Consider the following 20,532-nt stretch of genomic DNA (forward strand, 5'->3'; position numbering starts at 1 on the left):
AAGATCACCCATACTCACTATTCCTTCTAGTGAGCTTATCCTCATCCAAGCACAGACTTATCTTTGCTTTGTTTATGTACAACATGCTTATTTGGAACACTTAAAAAACAAACAAACTGCAGTGCAATTATTTTACGATGCTGTATTAGTCTCTGCTGTACAATGAAGTGAATCAGCTATACATATATCCTCTCACCCTTGAGTGTCCCTCCCACTTACCCCGCACCCCACCTGCCCCCCACCCCACCCTCTAGGTCACCACAGAGCACCGAGTTGAGCTCCCTGTGCGTTAAAGCAGCTTCCCACTAGCCACCTATTTTCTACATGATAGTGCATATACGTCAATCCCAGTCTCCCATTTGTCTCGCCATCCCCTCCCATAGAGTCCACACGTCCGTTCTCTATATCTGTGTCTCTATTCCTGCCCTGGAAATAGGTTCATCTGTACCATTTTTCTAGATTCCACGTATTTGCATTAATATACTGTACTTGTTTTTCTCTTTCTGACTCATTTTACTACATATGACAGACTCTAAGTCCATCCACATCTCTACAAATGACACAGGATAAGAGGAGAAATAGAGAATAAGTTTTGTGGAAACCAAATGGACCTGTGCCTGCTCCAGGGCAGATAAAGACCCCAGGGAAGGAGGAAACAGGACAGAGTGCCTAGGAGGCAGCTGGAGCCATTATAACCTGTCTTCCAGCCCGCAGTTGAGAAGGGTGGTCATCAAACAGTAAGGCTTCTGACAAAAGAAGCAAATCTGATGCAGGAGTCAGGACACCAGACAGACCCTTGGTTCTTTTATAATACAAGTTACACAGACTTTTCAGAATTAACGGTGGTAACTGGAAACTCAAATAAGGAAGCAGGAAAGACTTCCCCAATGTAAAGAGCATGAGTAGAGCAGTCCAGTCCCACCATGAGCACACGAGATGGTTGGACTACCTACCAACTATCATTTAAGTACATCTATGCACAAAGGTAACCTCACAAATACCATGTAAGGCATATATTCCTATTATCATCAGTTCAAAGATGCAAACTCTGATGGCAAAGCTAAATGAAGTAAATTTCTCTAGGTCACAAAGTCAGTACATGGCAGAGTCAGAATATAAAGCAACATCACCTATAAAGTCTGAAACTTAAAGATTTTATTCTTTCTGGAGGACACATGTGGTCCATGATATGGAATAACCTTAGGAAGGAATCAGATTCTAACTTACAGATAAGCTCTCTTTTGTTATATAAAATAAGTATCTGCTAAATATGATTTTAATTTCTCTCTCCACTAGATTCATTTTGTAAGGACAGAATACTATACATGTAACTTAATGCTTATACAATAGCTGTTTATTGACTAAATAATTCTCACTTCCAAATCACCTTGTATTTGAAATTCACTCAGTAGTTAAGGGAATTACAGTAGTATGAACATAACTTATAACTTGGGTTGTTAAGCTTCCAGAGTTGGGAGTGAAGGAGGAGAAGGTAGTGCAATCTAGAGATCTAAGGAGACAAAGCAAACATCAATTTTTAAAATATTTAAAGAAGGGGTAAAAATAAACAAGGCTAACAGCAATAGCAGCAACAAATGAATGAAGTATCAGAGTTTTAGGAATTTTACGAATTTATTATGTTATTAACACAGGATAAAAGAAAAAATATGATGGAAAAAGGAAAATGCAAAGGAATTTAGTGCATGGATCATCAAAGCAAAATGCTGGCTAGATGGAAAAGAATAGTAAGCAAAACAAACCTCCCTTCTTACACTTACTATTGGACTAAAAATAATGTGATGTTTAATCCATTTCTTCTCTCTTACAAAATGATCCATCACATTCCTGTCCTTGAAAATGTTATGGCTTTATAAAAGCACTGAACAATTTCCCACACCTGGTTAAGCCCAATGAAACACTGTACTATTACAAAGCTGATCCATAAACTGCAATTCTATAAAATTCATATAGATTACCAGGAGGCTTGTGCTATTATGGTTCTCTCATTCAGAGAGTGCAGGTTTGATGTGGGCAAAACATTATGAGGCTTTTACAAGCCAACACCATCAATGCCTTTACAAAATACACTTGCTTCTGGAATGGTCATTCATGCTGAGAAAGGAAAAGATAGGGGCTACACGATAGTAGAGTCTCTTAGGATGAATGCATTTAACACTATGGTGTTGATTATGTGGCACTCATGTTGAAAGAGAAGTCAGAATACCTCATCCACCAGATAAAACTAGAAATGCTTTTAAATGAGTCATCAACATAGAAAGAGGTTAAACCTACAGTTGCATTATATTTACTATATTAGACATAAAGATTTAGATAAAGAGAAAACTACTTCCTGATTTTGAGATACTGGAAGAGTTTTCCAACAAAATTCACTCAACATTTATTATCTTCCTCTCTTTATGTGTTTTTCTTTCAATGTATGAAAAAATCACTGCTGGTTTTAAAACAGAATTGTAAGAAAGGAGCATTGATGTGTGTATACTATCAGGGGTAAAATAGCTAGTGGGAAGATGCTGCATACCACATAAGCCCAGCCCAATGCTCTGTGAAGACCTAGAGGAGTGGGATGGGAGGCAGTAGGGAGGCTCCACAGGGAGGGAATAGATATATCAGTTCAGTTCACTTGCTCAGTCGTGTCCGACTCTTTGCGACGCCATGAACCACAGCACACCAGGCCTCCCTGTCCACCACTAACTCCCGGAGTCCACCCAAACGAATGTCCATTGTGTCGGTGATGCCATCCAACCATCTCATCCTCTGTCGTCCCCTTCTCCTCCTGCCCTCGATCTTTCCCGGCATCAGGGTCTTTTCCAATGAGTCAGCTCTTCACATCAGGTGGCCAAAGTATTGGAGCTTCAGCTTCAACATCAGTCCTTCCAACAAACACCCAGGACCTATCTCCTTTAGGATGGACTGGGTGGATCTCCTTGCAGTCCAAGGGACTCTCAAGAGTCTTCTCCAAAGCCACAGTTCAAAAGCGTCAGATCTTTGGTGCTCAGATTTCTTCACAGTCCAAATCTCACATCCATACATAACTACTGGAAAAATCACAGCCTTGACTAGACGGACCTTTGTTGGCAAAGTAATGTCTCTGCTTTTTAATATGCTGTCTAGGTTGGTCATAACTTTCCTTCCAAGGAGTAAGCCTCTTTTAATTTCATGGCTGCAGTCAACATTAGCAGTGATTTAGGAGCCCAGAAAAATAGTCAGCCACTGTTTCCACTCTTTCCCCATCTATTTCCCATGAAGTGATTGGACCAGATGCCATTATCTTCGTTTTCTGAATGTTGAGCTTTAAACCAACTTTTTCACTCTCCTCTTTCACTTTCATCAAGAGGCTTTTGAGTTCCTCTTAACTTTCTGCCATAAGGGTGGTGTCATCTGCATATCTGAGGTGATTGATATTTCTCCCGGCAATCTTGATTCCAGCTTGTGCTTCTTCCAGCCCAGTGTTTCTCATGATGTACTCTGCATATAAATTAAATAAGTAGGGTGACAATATACAGCCTTGACGTACTCCTTTTCCTATTTGGAACCAGTCTCTTGTTTCATGTCCAGTTCTAACTGTTGCTTCCTGACCTGTATATAGGTTTCTCAAGAGGCAGGTCAGGTGGTCTGGTATGGCCATTCTTTCAGAATTTTCCACAGTTTATTGTGATCCACAGTCAAAGGCTTTGGCATAGTCAATAAAGCAGAAATAGATGTTTTTCTGGAACTCTCTTGCTTTTTCCATGATCCAGCAGATGTTGGCAATCTGATCTCTGGTTCCTCTGCCTTTTCTAAATCCAGCTTGAACATCTGGAAGTTCACGGTTCATGTATTGCTGAAGCCTGGCTTGAGAATTTTGAGCATTACTTTGGTAGCGTGTGAGATGAGTGCAATTGTGAGGTAGTTTGAGCATTCTTTGGCATTGCCTTACTTTGGGATTGGAATGAAAACTGACCTTTTCCAGTCCTGTGGCCACTGCTGAGTTTTCCAAATTTGCTGGCATATTGAGTGCAGCACTTTCACAGCATCATCTTTCAGGATTTGAAATAGCTCCACTGGAATTCCATCACCTCCACTAGCTTTGTTTGTAGTGATGCTTCCTAAGGCCCACTTAACTTCACATTCCAGAATGTCTGACTCTAGGTATACATATATATATGTGTATATATATAAATATATATATGTATATATATATATATATATATATATATATATATAAATATATATAAAATTATGACTCACTCATGGTGATGTACACAAGAGACCAACACATTACAAAGCAATTATGATTCAACAAAAATTAAATATTTAAAATAATAAAAAATATTATCAATTTCAACTGATAATATTTGTGAAATAGGATTAGACCCTCTCTCTGACTGGTATACTAATATATTATTACATTATATCAATATTTTAATAGCAATAGTAATAACAATAAAATGCATGTTTATGCACCTTACTATATCTTAATGCACTTTAAAAAAAACTGATATAATTAAAGTTTACACAGCAATGTGAAAGGACTTCATCACATTGAATTATACTGTCAAAAATGGTTACAACAGTTAGTTTTATGTTATGTATATTTTGCCACAACAAAAATTTTTAAAAATACAATGGTTGAATTCATATTACTAAGTCTACCTGATCTGAAGTGTTCTTTTGTTGAGTTATTTTTGTCAGGTGTTTGGATTCATGCAATAATTTGGTAAAATAATTTAAAAAATTGCTTTCCCCATATGTTTCAGTTCAGTTGAGTTCAGTTCAGTTGCTCAGTTGTGTCCGACTCTTTGCGACCCCTTGTATCGCAGCACACCAGGTCTCCCTGTCCATCATCAAATCCTGGAGTTCACTCAGAGTCACGTCCATCGAGTCGGTGATGCCATCCAGCCATCTCATCCTCTGTCGTCCCCTTCTCCTCCTGCCCCCAATCCTTCCTGCATCAGAATCTTTTCCAAAGAGTCAACACTTCACATGAGGTGACCACAGTACTGGAGTTTCAGCTTTAGCATCAGTCCTTCCAATAAATGAAATTAAAAGACGCTTACTCCTTGGAAGGAAAGTTATGACCAACCTAGATAGCATATTCAAAAGCAGAGACATTACTTTGCCAGCAAAGGTTCGTCTAGTCAAGGCCATGGTTTTTCCTGTGCTCATGTATGGATGTGAGAGTTGGACTGTGAAGAAGGCTGAGTGCCGAAGAATTGATGCTTTTAAACTGTGGTGTTGGAGAAGACTCCTGAGAGTCCCTTGGACTGCAAGGAGATCCAACCGGTCCATTCTGAAGGAGATCAGCCCTGGGATTTCTTTGGAAGGAATGATGCTAAAGCTGACACTCCAGTACTTTGGCCACCTCATGCAAAGAGTTGACTCATTGGAAAAGACTCTGATGCTGGGAGGGATTGGGGGCAGGAGGAGAAGGGGACAACAGAGGATGAGATGGCTGGATAGCATCGCTGACTCGATGGACATGAGTCTGAGTGAACTCCGGGAGTTGGTGATGGACAGGGAGGCCTGGCGTGCTGCGATTCATGGGTCGCAAAGAGTTGGACACGACTGAGGGACTGATCTGATCTGATCTGATCTTCCAATAAATACCCAGGAATGATCTCCTTTAGAATGGACTGGTTGGATCTCCTTGCAGTCCAAGGGACTCTCAAGAGTCTTCTCCAATACCACAGTTCAAAAGCATCAATTCTTCGGCGCTCAGCCTTCTTCACAGTCCAACTCTCACATCCATACATGACCACTGGAAAAACCATACCCTTGACTAGACAGACCTTTGTTGGCAAAGTAATGTCTCTGCTTTTCAATATGCTATCTCGGTTGGTCATAACTTTCCTTCCAAGGAGTAAGCCTCTTTTAATTTCATGGCTGCAGTCACCATCTGCAGTGATTTTAGAGCCCAAGAGAATAAAGTCTGTCACTCTTTCCATTGTTACCCCTTCTATTTGCCATGAAGTGATGGGACCAGATGCCAAGATCTCAATTTTCTGAATGATGAACTTTAAGCCAACTTTTTCACTCTCCTCTTTCATTTTCATCAAGAGGCTCTTTAGTTCCTCTTCACTTTCTGCCATAAGGATGGTGTCATCTGCATATCTGAGGTGATTGATATTTCTCCTGACAATCTTGATTTCAGCTGGTGCTTCCTCCAGCCCAGTGTTTCTCATGATGTACTCTGCGTAAAAGTTAAATAAGCAGTGTGACAATATACAGCCTTGACGTACTCCTTTTCCTATTTGGAACCAGTCTGTTGTTCCATGTCCAGTTCTAACTGTTGCTTCCTGACCTGCATATAGGTTTCTCAAGAGGCAGGTCAGGTGGTCTGGTATTTCCATCTCTTTCAAATTGCCAACATCCACCAGATCATGGAAAAAGCAAGAGAGTTCCAGAAAACTACCTATTTCTGATTTATTGATTATGCCAAAGCCTTGACTGTGTGGATCACAATAAACTGTGGAAAATTCTGAAAGAGATGGGAATATCAGACCACCCCCTATGCTTACAGAAATTAAATTTAAAAAATATGTTCTGTGAAGGAGCATGCAGGATAATTTCTTGAGATGTAGTTGAAAATATCACTGATTTCTTCTGTAATGGTTTGCTCAGGTTTTCTTTTAGAATCTACTATATGTATATTCTTTTATTTCTGATTATATAAATAAAGTATAATCAGTATAAAAATGAAATAATAACAAAGAAATGTTTTAACTACTTGAATTTCCAGCTAAAGATAACTGCCCATTAATATTTCAGTGAGAATTATTTTATATATTTTTACACATATAGGCATTTTTGCTGTCATATTCTTTTAAAGTAGTCTTTGTATTTCACTGTCCTTTGAAAATCTTATAAGCTTGTTTCATTTATCTAGAAATATTTATGTGGGGGATAAGTTCAAGCCCTTCTGCTAAGTAATACAGAAAGAAACAAATTAACCCCTAAAATGTGCTCCCCAAAGATGTTACATCCTCATATGCTGTGCTGTACTTAGTTACTCAGTCTGACTTTTTGCAACTCCATGGACTCTAGCCAGCCAGGCTCCTTTGTCCATGGGGATTCTCCAGGCGAGAATACTGGAGTGGATTGCCATGCCCTCCTCCAGGGGATCTACCCAACCCAGAGAGCGAATCCAGGTCTCTGGCATTATAGGTGGATTCTTTATTGTCTGAGCCAACAAAGAAGCCCAAGAATACTGGAGTGGGTTGCCTAACCCTTCTCCAGAGGAACTTTCTGACCCAGGAATTGAACCAGAGTCTCCTGCATTGCAGGCAGATTCTTTACCAGTTGAGCTACCAGGGAAGCCCTACATTAGTGGGATGAAATGCCTACATAAACAAGAAGCATTTCTGGTACCTCAAAGGCATGGACCTTTGGAAGCCACCAGGCATCTTACAATATTAGGAAAATCTGAAACCCCACAGGCCAGGAAAGTCTTACATCTTCCGTCTTCCAGTCATACGTCTATGCTATCATCTATCATTCATATGCTGGAGGCACCATCCCCTGTGTCCACAGTGAGGGGGAGATTTAAGTCTCTGTCATCTTTGCTGCCCAGTCAGAACCACCAATATAGAGTTTGGATGTCAATGTCAAGGCTAGGCTAAGCACCGAGTTGTTAGCACCAAAAATATGACATGTTTGATGAAAAAATCCACAACTGTAGTCGCCAATAGTAGGTACTCAAAGACATTTAACATATATTATATACTCAAGGCTTTACACAGAAATCTTTATAGAATGAGAAAAATTTAAATTAATTTTCAAAGGTAAATAATTTAGGATGACACACTTTTGTGTTCAACAAATTTGATGTTTATCTTTTTTCCCCACACCTAAAATATCCCCACACCCCCAATATCAAAAGGCTTAGTGATTCAAAAAGAGAGGTTTGAATTTTCTTTTGTTATTCTTAGAACTACTGTCTGGATTCTCAAACTATGCAGTTGAGAATGATTCAATCAAGACCATTGTTGAAGTAATTTAAACTGGAGTGTCTCATTATTTGTAGTCAAGAAGCAATTTCTCTATGGCTGTTATCATTCATTTTGATTCACCTAAAGTAGAGATACAAGAGCCAGACTGAACACAAATATTTAGTTTTTGCCAATTTTGGCTACAGAAAATAGCTGACAGGTTAATTCACATACTGCACTTTTACTATGTGAAGGTATACAAGGTCATATGGAATCTTATATATATTTTTAAATAAAAATGACCTGCCTACTTGGAACAGTGGAAATAATAGCTAACACATGTGAAATGCTTATTATCTACTCTGAAGGTACAGTCTAGCTCAATCATCATAACAGGTTTATGAGGTAAGTTCCAATACCATTGCTTTTACAAATGAAAAAGATCCAGTGAGTTTAAGTAAATTGCTTCAAGTCACACAATAGCAAGCCGTATATCTATGACTTGAATTCAGGCAGTTTAATTTAAAGCTTTCTATCTTAACTGCTCTGCAATTCCACCTTGTTTTAAGTTACAGGAGTATATACATACGATGCATAAATGTAACAAAACATATTATCAAAAGCATCATAATTATTTAATAACTCAGTTAAACTGTATCAATTATTGCTATATACTATGAGAGAGTCCAATGTTCTCATTAAAACACAAAAGGCCTATGACCCAGACAATGGAGTATTGGAGTCTCATTTCTTGGCATTTAAAGAAAAAAAAATACATATATATATGCACACACATAAGTATACATACACACACATGTATATATACATATACATACAGAGAAAAAAAATGAGTAACCTACCTACAATAAAATAAATAAAATGTATAATAGTAAAAATATAATAAGCAAATAGTAAAAAATTTAAAATAAGGGTAAATGCATAAATTAATATGTGAAAGAGAAGACTAAGGACAGAAAGATCTAAAGTTGAAACAATGTGTCCATATAATGAAAAGATTATCTGTGTTTTAAGGTATGGAAATGAACACAGATGTTATAAATGCACTGACTGTCTACGAAGGGTCTCTGATTAACTGCATTGAGTATTTGGTAAATGCTCATGCTCTCTCTAAACTTGAATACAGGAAAAACTTCAAGATGTCATCTGTACTTGAACAGATGAACTATTCTACGTCAAAGTTCAAGTTAAAGGCCAAACAAACATTACCTCTCCCATCTCAGTTCACTAAGAACAGTGTCTTAAAACTTAGAGTTTATGAACATAAGCCGAAGTACTTGCCTTTTTCAGAGGTTACAGAGTTTGATTCTCTGTATATGAAGTTCAAGAACATGCAAACCTAGTCTATAGTGACAGAAGTCAGAAGGCCAATTGTTTCAAGTTAGGGAGACATTGACTGTAAAGAGGTAAGAGAGGTAAGAGAGAACTCTTCCAAGGTAATGAAAATATTCTCTGTCTTGATAGGAGTGTGGGTTACAGGTACCTATATTGATCTATACACTTAAAATTTAAGATTCTTACATTAAATGAAGCATATCTAAATTTAAAAGGAGAAAATATGCTTCAAAATGCAACAACCATTCAATCAAAGGCAAAGAGGCATAAAACAGTGAAATTTACATGACATATAGAGAACAAGGAATTCAGTATCTTTTCCCAGGGACTAATTTTTCCATAATAAAGAGGAAGGAGACAGATGGAAAAGGGGGAGACAGGGAAGGAGAATAAAGAATAAAGGAAAGAAAGTAATAGTCCAGTGAATGAACTTTCAGTTTGAAAAATAAAACTTCCTTTTGAAAAGCCATTCCATAAAACCAAACAGGGCAATCATTTAAGGCTGCAGTTTCCAAATTTTTCATGTTAATGGTTTACTTTCTCCTCAACAAATGTATTTAATTAGAATTCTATTTATCAGATTTTTAACACTTTTACAGGTTCTATTGAATAAATAGCTCAATACTTCTGAGGAAACAAGTATGTGTCAGGCACGCATGCCAGTTTTCAAGATGACTGAGTAATAAACAAGGGAGAGATTCACTGCACTAATATCGTCATTTTAAATGTAAAGCCTGGTTGAAATACAGACGTTGCACTATGGTGGGCTGGTGCTCACTCTGAACAAGTGAGATTCCAAAGCACTGCAAATCTAACAAAGGGCTTAAGGAATAGTTCTCACATTTTGCTAATATCACACATGAGTAAAAATAACATTTGTCTTATCTTCGCTTGCCCAAGTCACCATAGTCAGGCTGACCGTGCTGGACTGTTGCTGTTGTGCTCAATCCTGTCAGACTCTTTTGCAGCCCTATGGACTGCAGACTGCCAGCCTCCTCTGTACATGGGATTTTTCAGGTGAGAATACTGGAGTGGGTTGCCATTTCCTCCTTCAGGGGAACTTCCCAACTCAGGGATCAAAACCACATCTCCTGCATTGATAGTCAGATTTTTTAGCGCTGAGCCACCAGGGAAGCCAACATACAAAAGTAGAGGGAGCTGATTTATCCCTAAGCTTATTCACATTAAAGCTAATCTAGTCTTTCATTTTTGATATCTCAGTTAAGGATTCATATTCTAATGCAGTAACACTAAAAATATACATGGTCTTGATTTTCAGTGTTAATACATTCTTCAAAACCCTAGTAACCTAGCCCTGACTTTCAACAGCAGTTCTATTTTGGCCACCAGCAATGAAACTGACTATATAATATATGAGGTGATGAGACAGAATATTAAAATAGGAGAATAAAAAAGTTATCTTCAGATATCTTTTGAGAGGATAAAAATGGAGGATTACCATTGTACAACTGTCAAGAGAAAGGATTAATTTTTAAATCATTTTCTATTTCTACTGCCTGATGTGGTAAAGTTGGATGAATAAAAGGCCATTGTCTTTATTCATTAATTTCAAGAGATTGTTGGAAGATGGAAATCTTTTGTAATGATTATGCCTTTGTAACAATCTTTATGTAAAAACTATGACTCTTAGAGAATACTCTGTTCTCTTCTAACTGTAAATGTTGTCAGAAGGATGAATTAGAGAGCAGCAGTCAACACAGATTTTCAGTGTCTGCCTCACAAAGTTCATTTGAGGGTTTTTTTGGCTTCTTACACTTGCCAAGATACCATCTTATCAAAAGAACTTGATTGTGATCATTTCTCAGTACATACAAATACCAGATCATTATGCTGTATGCCTGAAACTAATAAAACATTATATGTCAATTATGTGGCTTCTCAGGTGACACAGTGGTAAAGAATCCTCCTGCCAATGCAGGAGACAGAAGAGGTGCAGATTAGATCCCTGGGTTGGGAAGGAAATGGCAATCCACTCCAGTACTCTTGCCTGGGAAATTCCACGGACAGAGGAGCCTGATAGGCTACAGTTCATGGGGGTGCAAAGACTTGGACACAACAGCACATACATGCAATGCATGTCAATTATATTTCTTCTTTTTTTTTTTTTTTTCTGGCTGTGTCAAGATCTTGACACACAGGATCTTATTTCCTACAACAGGGAACAAATCCACGTCCCCTGCATTGCAAGCATGGAGTCTTTACTACTGGACAGCCAGGGAAGTACCTATACCTTAATTTTTAAAAAAGTAACTTGTTTTAAATTAGATAAAGGAGAAATGTTTAAATGTACATCATTGTTCTAATAAGCCAACATGGGTTAGAGGAATGGCAGTAAATAGAGCTAAAAATGACCAAACTATGAAAAGTTAACCTTCCCAAATACCTAAATCTTTATCAGTGATCCAATGGATTCCCTTCATGGTGTGGTGACAGCTACGTACCAACAAAGCCATTTCTGCTTTCTGCAGAAACTATCAGTTCATATGTCAAAACAGAAAAAGATAATGTCTCTATAGGAATGTATGAATATATATATATGTTTAAAATTAGATTAAAACATTTAAAAAATAAGTAAAAATATGAAATAGTAATTTAAAATACATACTGTAAACATAAATATATATAATTCTATTAAATATACAGTTGAAATTTGAACATGGTATGAATTGTATGCCATTTTTCAGTAAACAAACCGAAAACATTTCTGGAGATTTTCAATATTTAGAAAAATATTGCTGACAAACCATGTAGCCCAGAAATACTGAAAAGATTAAGAAAAAGGTATGGCATGAAAGTGTAGAGCAGATGTAGATACATATATACTGTAACATACATATATGTGCTGATCAACTGTTTATGTTATTGGTAAGGCTTCCAGTCAACAGTATTCTATTAGTAGTTAAGTTTTAAGGGGATCGAAAGTTCTATGATTTTCAACAGCAGTTGGGAGGGTACTGGTGCCCCCACCCCATGCTGCTCAGGAGTCAACTGTATAAATGTATAATGTATAATATATATACAGATAATCTATGTGCATGTTTCTTTCAAATAGAGACTAGATATCATCATACATGCTTGACTATATCTTTATATTAAATTAAATAGGGCCTAACCATTTTTTTATAGAAATGAAACAAAACACATTGAAGTGGGATCTGGAAATAAACAACTATACAATTATTATTGATTCTTAGATATTTGACATTATTTTATGCAGCCATTTTCATTATTGAAAAGAACATTATAAAGGTACAAATGTTTCTATTAAATAAAACCTCTAAGATAAGTATGCTTTAATTCCCTAGGATTCATGACATGTTAGAAGATGATCCGAAACCTGTGATTTTGTTCCTCTTAAGTACCAGGTGTATAAACACAACTATGGTTCATTTTCCTTTAATGATACAGATGTGAAAGATATTCTTATTGACATGCAGACCTAATCTGACTGATTAGCTGAAGAGCAGAATTCTGCCACACAAAATCAACTGTATATGTACAAAAATAAATTGCAAAGCCCTGCAAGTAACCTCCAAAGCTTAATATTTTAAAAGTTATGTGACCTTGGGTAAGTCATCAGTAGGTACATCTTCAATTTAACCACCTCTGCAATGAGAAGATTGTTCTAAAATAGCCTCTTTTAGAGGGTGTGCAGAAAACACAAGCCTTCTACTCTGTTGGTGGGAATGTAAATTGGTGCAGTCACTATGGAAAACAATTCCTTAGTAAAGTTAAAAATAGAACTATCATAGGATCCAGCAATCCCACTTCTAGACATACATGTTAGAGAAAACTTTAACCCCAAAAGATATATGCACCCCAGTGTTCACAGCAGCACTGTTGACAACAGCCAAGACATGAAAGCAACCTATCATCAACATCATCAACAGAGGAATGGATAAAGCTTTGTGCGTGCATGAATATTACTCAGCCATAAAAATTGAAATAACGTCACTTGCAGCAACATGGATGAACCTAGAGATCATCATACTAAGTGCAGCAAGCCATTTAGACAAAGACAAATATACAACACTCCTTATGTGTGGAATCTAAAGTGATAAAATAAACTTATTTACAAAACAGAAAGAGACTTACAGACAGAGAAAACAAACTTACAGTTACCAAAGGGTAAAGGGCGGGGGGGATGTCTGGAGTATGGGATTAGCAGATGCAGACTACTATATATAAAATAGATAAAAAATAAAGTCTTACAGTATAGAACAGGGAACTGTATTCAATATTGTGTAAAAAACTATAATGGAAAAGAATCTGAAAAGTATATATATATTAATATATATCTGCACACATAAACACACACACATATATATATATATTTAGCTGAATTACTTTTCTGTACACCAGAAACTAATACAACATTGTAAATCAACTATACTTCAACTAAAAAGTTTGAAAATAAAATAGCCTCTAGTATACTTTCTACTTTAATTCCATGAAGACTTTGACTATCACACTCCATTCTGTGATGAAGTTATATTTACTTACTATTGATAAGCATATTTTTGTCCTACAGAGGAATTATAACACAAATGATATGTCAAGCTTATTATTTATTATTTCTCACTTTCCAAGTGGTCTTCTGAAGGAAGCACTGGGATCTTCTCTTTTCCCAATTTATTAAAATGAACCACATATCCAAAATACACACTGAAGACTCTCTTCATCCACTTTCTCTATTTATCATATATTAATACATAAACCACAACCATGTTTCCAAGAGTGGCTCTCAGTGCTCTTCTATTAGCAAATAGCTGGCCTGACTCCCTAAATGAGAATTATAAACTATACCTCTTACTATTTTTTTTTCCTAAAACACATTTTCCTAATATTTAATTTATAAATCATTTCCCAGATGTATCAGTAATAAATGGTTGTAGGCGGCAGACAGGTCTCCAACAAGAAAGTATCATGCTTGCTGTTTACTTGGAGGCCTCATTAAAAAGGCATCAAGAGAAAGCAAAATATAAACAACCCTGTGAGCCTTTGTAATTGGTCTCAAGGGACACGAAACTCTGAGGATATCAATAAGGAAATGCCCTAGTCCAAACTCCCTCTTAGGTTGTACAAAAAATACTTACTTGCTGATAAAAAAGTTTGTGCAAGATAGCTGCTTATGATCAAAGTGAGAACAAAGCAAAAAATAAGTGCTCCATGATTTCAGATATTTTCTCCATAAAGCATATTTTAAGAAAATGACCAAGGTAATCCTTTTTTTTAATTGCCATGCTGCTCATAAATGAAGTAATTTTAAACAAATATGGCACAGATGTTTATCATGTAGAAGTGCAGGGATATATATATATATATATATATTATATACATTATATACATAACATATACACATATTTAAGTGGTATGGTCAACACATTAGTTTACAATTTAGATGTTAAAAAATTAGACATGTCCCAAATGGATTATTTTGTGAAGGTTAATCCTTTAAATTACCAATTTTTGAACTAAGGGTTTTCCTAAAGTAAGACATTCTTTTGTAAAGATGGGGACAACTGTTCATGACTGCATTTTATCTTCATATTTATCAGACCTCAAATTTGATGTTTTGACTGATTTCAATTATCATTTTCAGCATATCACCCTTTTTCACCTTTTCATGACTCAAAGGGGGAGTGTCATCCCATATAATAGATGAAGTAGGTCCAGTAAATGTGGCCAAATAACACATGAAGCTAAGATTACTGAAAAACGTGTGTGTGTGTGTGTGAGCGCGCATGCACGCACGCGTGCTCAGTTGCTCAGCCATGTCCGACTCTGCAATGTCATGTACTGCAGCCCTCCAGGCTCCTCTGTCTATGGGATTTTTCAGGCAAGAATACTGGTGTGGGTTGCCATTTTCTCCTCCAGGAGATCTCCCCAACCCAGGGACTGAACCCACATCTCCTGTGTATCCTGTATTGGAAGGTCGATTCTTTACCCCTGAGCCATCTAGGAAGCTCCTAAAATACAGATGCACCACCAAAATTCACTATAGTGTTCTTCATATTCATTTTATTTTATGCCTTTTCTTTGTTTAAAGGAATCCTTCCATATAGCGAGATAGATTCATGGCAGTTATGTTGCAAAAGTTATCAGATGTTGCTTGATTTATAGATCAAATGGTGTATAAAATGGATTTGCAGAGAAATAATAAAGAAAATGCCAAAAGTATGTCAAATCTCACCATGATTCTTTAGATATATTTGTATTTCTTGACAACTGATTCATCTCATGCTTTCCTCTTTGTTTCAAACTAAACAAGTTACAAGTAAAAACAACTCCCTTTTTTATGGACCTTCTCTCCAGATTAAACTGTGACTGTTCTTGTATAAATCAAACCTACTTATTACTCTTAGCTTCAACAATAACTCAAACTAAAATTATTTTAGATGCTTAGTTGTTAGTATCTGTTTGTGCAAAACATCTAATGTGATATATTGGAATCCAGAGCACTGGATTCAATTTTTTCCCCATTCTTTTTTTTTTATTTATTTTTATTATTGAAGGATAATTGCTTTATAGAATTTTGTTTTCTGTCAAAACTCAACATGAATCAGCCATAGATATACATATATCCCCTCCCTATTGAACCTCCTTCCTGTCTCCCGCCCTATCCCACCCCTCTAGATCGACACAGAGCCCCTTTTTGAGTTTCCTGAGCCAAACAGCAAATTCCTGCTGGCTATCTATCTTACATACAGTAATGTAAGTTTCCATGTTACTTTTTCCATACATCTCACCCTTTCCTCCCCTCTCCCCATGTCCATAAGTTTATTCTCTATGTCTTGTTTCTCTTGTCTCATTCTTGGTTTACCTCCTGGCATAAGCATTCACAGCTTTATTTGTTCATTCATAAGTAAATTATGGACACAGAGCGTCACCAGTAATAATCTGGGTAGCAGTATGAACATTTATATTGCATACTGTGATAAATAGTATATATAAATTTCTCTTATAAAAACAGTAAATGTTTAAAACAATGAATACGTAAAATAAAACAAAAAATAAAATTTATCTGTTATTCCACTATCCGGAAATCACCAGGGAGCATTTTTTTTATAATCCCTACCAGTTTTAATTTAATTGTTCACCTGTTATTAGATGTTTAGGTAACTCTTTTGCTATAATTAATGACACTGTGGTGAACATTTTCACACATAATTTCCTGGACAGATATTCGTTCATCTGCTTTTTTTATTAACACATTAACAAAATATTTACCTGACCATTCAGCTCATGCATGTATAGAAAATAGCATTTAGAGAAATAGATGCTGAGCTGAGATTCAAGTAAAAAGCTTCACTGAACAGAAACAACAGGCAAAAGGACAAATATTATATGATTCTACTTACAAAAAAAAATCTAGATTGGGTAATTCATAGAGACACAAAACAGACCAGAGGTTACCAGGAGCTGGAGATGAGAAGGAATGAAAAGTTGTTGCTTATTGGTTTTAGGGATTTCCTTTGGGAGGTAAGGAATAAATTTGAAAATAAATACTGGAGACTGCTATATAAAACTAGGAACGTAATTGATGCTACAAGAATGGTTAAGATGACAAATTTTATGTTAAATATATTTTACCACATTTTCTAGTTTCATTGAAGTCGATATATAATAATTAAAATCTATCCAATTCACTGAAAGTTTAAATATAAGTTGAGTATATACTATGTCAAAGTCTCTGATAAGTGACTGTATCTTATTTAAGACCCACAGTAAGCCTATCATTACTAACAACAGGGAAACCAAGTCTTAATGAACTTAGGTAGTTGTGCAGTCTCACCAGAATCAGACTTTTACCACATTTGTATGACTTCAAAGCCATTGCTTTTAATTATTATGCTGTCTAAATTATATCTCTCATGCTTCATCTGTTACAGCCTCTGAATGGTTAAGCCTACTCTGTTCTTGTTACTCTTCAACCACTAAGTCCATGGACTCCAGCACTCCAGGATCCTCTGTCCTCCACTATCTCCCAGGGTTTGCTCAAATTCACACTGAGTTGGTGATGTCATCTAAACATGTTATCCTCTGCCACTGTCTCCTCCTTTTGCCTTCCATCTTTCTCAGCATCAGGGTCTTTTCCAAAGAGTTGGCTCTTTGCATCAGGGGCTTCCCAGGTGGTGCACTGGTAAAGAATCTGTCTGTCAATGAAAGGGACGCAGTTTCAATCTCTGGGTAGGGAGGATTCCTTGGAGCAGGAAATAGCAACGCACTCCAGTATTCTTGCCTGGAAGATTCCATGGACAGAGAAGCCTGGCAGGCTACAGTCCATGTGGTTGCAAACAGTGAGGCATGACTGAGCATTCACACATGGTTTAGGACACACACATGTTTAAAGCCACAACATTCCTAAGTCTATTTCACAGAAAAGTAAAGTGAAGCTCAATGAGGTTACATGAGTTAATTCAACATTACAGAGCTAGTTTATGGAAGAACTAGACTTAAAAAATGTATATTTTAGACTACAAAATGGCCAAATCAGTACAGAGAATTCCCATATACTCTTCATTCATCCTCCGCACTATTTACCTATCTAAACACAGTGCCATGATCAAAACAAGAAACAAACTACAAACTTTACTCAGATTTTACTAGCATTATTACTTACATATTTTTCTTTTTCCATGATCTAATGATGCAGCAAACAGTACTGTCAAAATGTTTTGTACACTGTCCCTCAATTTAGGTTTGTCTGATATTTTCTCATGGTTAGACAGTGGTTACGTATTTTTCACAAGAACTTTGAGAAAATAAAAAAGTTTTCTTTTCCTCAAACTTTTATCCACTGTTTTTAGCATCCATCAGATGTTCTTTCCTAAAACAGTTATTACCGAGGTTTTTTAATGATGATGTCCCATCTTTTTTGTTCCATCTTCTTTATTCCTTCTATATTTACTAACTGAAATTCTTCCATAAGGAGAAACTGTGTCTGCTCTCACTCTCCTTCTTACTATCTATTTCACTATGGGCTTATAATTATTTATTTTATCTGGATAATTGAAAAAGCCAGAGAGTTACAGAAAAACATCTATTTCTGCTTTATTGACTATGCCAAAGCTTTGGACCATGTGGATCACAATAAACTGTGGAAAATTCTGAAAGGGATGGGAATACCAGACCACCTGACCTGCCTCTTGAGAAACCTGTAAGCAGGTCAGGAACCAACACTTAGAACTGGACATGGAACAACAGACTGGTTCCAAATCAGGAAAGGAGTACATCAAGGCTGTATATTGTCACCCTGCTTATTTAACTTATATGCAGAGTACATCATGAGAAACGCTGGGCTGGATGAAGCACAAGCTGGAATCAAGATTGTCAGGAGAAATGTCAATAACCTCAGATACACAGATGACACCACCCTATGGCAGAAAGTGAAGAAGAACTAAAGAGCCTCTTGATGAAAATGAAAGAGGAGAGAGAAAAAGTTGGCTTAAAGCTCAACATTCAGAAAACGAAGATCATGGCATCTGGTCCCATCACTTCATGGGAAATAGATGGGGAAACAGTGGCAGACTTTATTTTTCTGGGCTCCAAAATCACTGTAGATGGTGACTGCAGCCATGAAATTAAAAGACGCTTACTCCTTGGAAGGAAAATTATGACCAACCTAGATAGCATATTAAAGAGCAGAAACATTACTTTGGCAACAAAGGTCCATCTACTCAAGGCTATGGTTTTTCCAGTAGTCATGTATGGATGTGAGAGTTGGACTGTGAAGAAATCTGAGCACCGAAGAATCAATGCTTTTGAACTGTGGTGTTAGAGAAGACTCTTGAGAGTCCCTTGGACTGCAAGGAGATCCAACCAGTCCATTCTAAAGGAGATCAGTCCTGGGTGTTCTTTGGAAGGAATGATGCTAAAGCTGAAACTCCAGTACTTTGGCCACCTCATGCGAAGAGCTGACTCATTGGAAAAGACCCTGATGCTGGGAGGGACTGAGGGCAGGAGGAGAAGGGGACGACAGAGGATGAGATGGCTGGATGGCATCACCAACTCGATGAGTCTGAGTAAACTTCGGGAGTTGGTGATGGACAGGAAGGCCTGGTGTGCTGCGATTCATGGGGTTGCAAAGAGTCGGACACAACTGAGCGACTGAAATGAACTGAACTGATTGGTTACAACTTAATCTTAGAGTTATTTATTGGGTTGTTCTAATTCTCCAGCATTGGTGATTGAGAGCCCTTTCAGGTTAACCCCTGTGTCTTTTGATATGACCCTATCCTTTTAGAGGACTCTCTTGCTTTTGGTGCTAAGGATACTCTAAGCTCATCTTATACTCTGTCTTATACTCCCCAGCCCTGCAATCAGCCACTTCTTCAAGGAGCCTATAGACAATGGGATTTAAATACCAAGATCTTGTGTGCTCATAGCTACTAGAGTGTTACTGCTTCCAAACTCTCTCAGTAAACAAAGCTTGAAAATATATGTATTGTACTGACAAAGAGTCAGGCATTTAATCCAGGAGTTTTACTCTCCCTAATAATCTTCCCTGTCTTGAAATTAGTTTTTAATTTGGTAGGATTCAGAAAGGTATAAGGAAATAATAGTGTCAACTATATAAATAATTAGAATGAATGCAATAAAGGCTTGGTTCTCTTTATTAAGTTAAGGACTAGTAGATACTCTTTACTGAGAGGAATTCTAATATACTGTAAACTACAGGTCTCCTGCATCTGAGAAAATCTATGAAGTTCGCTGTTGTGTTTCCTTATCTATGAAATGAGGATGACGTCCTCCACAGACGTTATAAAAATACATTCTATTACAATAAATGTGAAGGTACTTTTTATACTCAAAAGCACATGATTTGTGGGCATATTGCTGTTCAATATGAAAATGTTTAATACAAAAAATTACTAGGATATGATAGGTAGAATTCTATATATGTTTCTCCAAGATTTCCATTTCTTAGTTATTCCATCAAAGATAAATCCAGGTACTGCTTTGAAGGTACTTTGCTAATGGAATCATGGTTACCTAACAGCTGACTTTAACATAGGGAGGTTATCCTAGGTCCACTGTAATAATATTAGCTCTTTAGAGCAGAGGGAGGAGACAGAAAAGTCTATCTGATGTACCTGAATAAGAAAGTGAGGGCTGAAAAATGAGGATGAAGGGGAGGGTCAAGAGAGGTGTGAGAACTTGACCCACCATCTCTGGCTTTGAACATGGTCGTAAGTCAGGGTATGTATCAACAGGTGGATTCTGCTGC

At 37.0% G+C, this 20,532-nt stretch overlaps 1 protein-coding gene across 4 annotated transcripts in view; it reads right to left on the reverse strand.

Annotated features, from left to right (window-relative positions):
- CNTN4 (contactin 4) overlaps window positions 1-20,532 on the reverse strand; it is a 1,023,175-nt gene that overhangs the window by 690,222 nt on the left and 312,421 nt on the right. The window lies entirely within an intron of this gene.

This window comes from Bos mutus, chromosome 22, assembly GCF_027580195.1.
Source record: "Bos mutus isolate GX-2022 chromosome 22, NWIPB_WYAK_1.1, whole genome shotgun sequence".
Lineage (NCBI taxonomy): Eukaryota > Metazoa > Chordata > Mammalia > Artiodactyla > Bovidae > Bos > Bos mutus.